Consider the following 2,634-nt stretch of genomic DNA (forward strand, 5'->3'; position numbering starts at 1 on the left):
ACGTATAAAAGTATATAGCAAAACGTTAATCATCTCTCATCAATTCCATATTTTATGTTATAAACAAAAACAGTTTTAGTTTTTTGAATCCCTTACCCAGAAATACTTGAAAAGGAAGACAGACAGAAATTATTTATTTTTACTCTCAACATGGCTGTGAAAAGAGTTAAATTAAAAAACCAAGAACACTAAAATTCCTAAGTCCAGAATGAGTCCAAATATTTGGCCACACAGAATATTATCTTTAGGAATAATAGTAAAGGCTTTACATGCAGTTTTTAACCTATAAATACAATAGGCATTTTGGTATTTTGGCCACTGGAAAACAAAGGCTATAGCATCAGTAAAGGTCTGAGATGTCTCACTTTTGTGAATTCAGTTCAGTGTATTTAAGGTTAACTAAAGTTGACATCAAAATTTTTAGAGATAGGCAAAAATTCACATTTTAAAAAAACTCCCTATGTTTCTATTTAGAGTAACAGTAGGCGATATGATTCCAGAAGTTAAAAGTTATTTCACAACCTATGACTTCAGCTTGGCAAACAGCTTAGGTTCCAAAGCTGATTCATCCTTATTAAAAGTAAGCCCTTAAAAAAAGAATGTGTCTGTATATATAGATATCCATTTTAAAGGAATTAATCTTTGAAGCAGCCTTAGTGTTTCCTTTAAATCTGTCTTGAATGACCATTGGATTAGCTTCATGGAAAGGATTAGCCAGCTTCTTGGTCTAAGGCTACCACGGCGATCATTTATCTAAGGCTAGAAAGGTACCAGCGTGATGTTAACTGTAAGGAGAGAGGGAGAAGATGAGGGCTTTTCCTGGCAGTTTGTAGCTAAAATTCAAGGGATTCTTAGAAAATGACACAGTGGCAGCCTTTCTTGTCATTTTCTTTCCGTGTTGGTTCTGGTGAAGGAGGACATTCCTGCCCTTGAAATTTCCTTATAACCTGGACAAGCTCATGGAAAGCCTGATCTACATTCATCCTAATCTTTGCTGACGCCTTCACATATGTTACCTTAAGTTGTCGTGCTAACTGCTGTCCTTCCTGCGTTACCTGTCTCTGATGATCCAGATCTGCTTTATTACCAATTAAAGTCATTAGAAACTCATCACGATCCTTTACTCTGAGAATCTGTCTTTGAAACTTATAGATTTCTTCAGAACTGCCTCTATCTGTGACTGAAAAGACCAACAGGAAACCCTCGCCAGTTCTCATATACTGTTCTCTCATAGCTCCAAACTCCTCTTGTCTCGCTGTATCCAGAATATCTAGCCGGGCTGCCCGGTCATCTGTCACGCACTGCTTTGTGGAGGAATCCTCGACGGTTGGATCATAATCCGTTACAAAATAGGACTGGATGAACTGGATGGTGAGCGCCAACTGGCCGCGCCGCCCCCGCCGATTACCACGAGCCGGTACTTCTCTTGGCCGGAGCCGTCCCGCCAGCCGGCGACGGCCATGTGGATGCCACCGAGCCCAGCCCAGCCACGCCGAGCCGCCGCCCGTCCTAGGCCCGGCTCCGGAGACTTGTGCGGCCGGTGGGCCGCGGGCGAGCAGCCGGGAGGGGGTCCCGGACGCCAGGAGCTGCTGGAGGGCCCGTCCGGGTGGCAGCGCAGCGCCGCGCCCGGGCTGCCTGGGTCCCGACCGAGGCGCAGAGAAGCGAGGTGACCACAGCGGCGAGGGGCTTCAGTGGCCGGGGGGCGCACTCCAGCACACGTCTTCACAGTGCCAATGGAACAATCTTTAAACAACTACTTTTGGACAGAATTACTCTTTTCTTTTTCTTAACAAACACAATCCTACACTCCTTGAATACTTTGCATTCAGAGTTTTCTTCTTCACCCTTATTTATTTCTAGTAGCTTCATTTACATATATTGATTACAATTTTGAACCCTTAGTAACCTTTATTTCCCAGAGAAAACTAGGAAGTAGACAATTGTGAACTGTCATAGACCACCAGCATTGTGTAGTAGATCAGCAAATTCATCAATACATCATCTCACAGTTTCTAGAGACTTATGCTGCCCTCAAAGTACAATTTCTCAATATGACAAAAATATCATTTTTGTTCATAGGACCAAATATCTTTAGTTTCCTGTATAAATAAGAAGTCAAAATAGATAAACTTAAAGCTATGTTTAGCAATTAATGTTTCAGTATTTTATATTATTTGGAAATGATCTAGATATTTAATGGATATTTAATGGATATCTATTATTTAACTTTGTATAACTTTAAGGTTTCAAGTTACCAAAAAGATTTTGGAAAGTACTTCTAAGCAGACATATAATAAAACACAATTGTTGTTGAAATAAAATTTGTAAGAGCAATGATTTAATTTGATTAAAATAAAATCTCTAAGGAATCTTGCTCCCTGACTTCAGATTATACTACAAAGCTACAGTAATCAAAACTGTATGGTGCTGGCACAAAAACAGACACATAGATCAATGGAACAGGATAGAAAGCCCAGAAATAAACCCACTCACTATGGTCAATTAATCTATGATAAAGGAGGCAAGAATAAACAATGGAGAAAAGACAGTCTCTTCAATAAGTGGTGCTGAGAACACTGGAGAGCTACATGTAAAAGAATGAAATGAGAACATTCTCTAACACCATATACAAAA

The 2,634-nt window shown here is 40.2% G+C and overlaps 1 pseudogene; it reads right to left on the reverse strand.

Annotated features, from left to right (window-relative positions):
• Positions 1-357: 357 nt before the first annotated feature.
• On the reverse strand, positions 358-1,462 carry LOC132518095 (ras-related protein R-Ras2-like; annotated as a pseudogene).
• Between the last annotated feature and the right edge of the window lie 1,172 nt (positions 1,463-2,634).

Source organism: Lagenorhynchus albirostris, chromosome 3 (genome assembly GCF_949774975.1).
Source record: "Lagenorhynchus albirostris chromosome 3, mLagAlb1.1, whole genome shotgun sequence".
NCBI classification, from domain to species: domain Eukaryota; kingdom Metazoa; phylum Chordata; class Mammalia; order Artiodactyla; family Delphinidae; genus Lagenorhynchus; species Lagenorhynchus albirostris.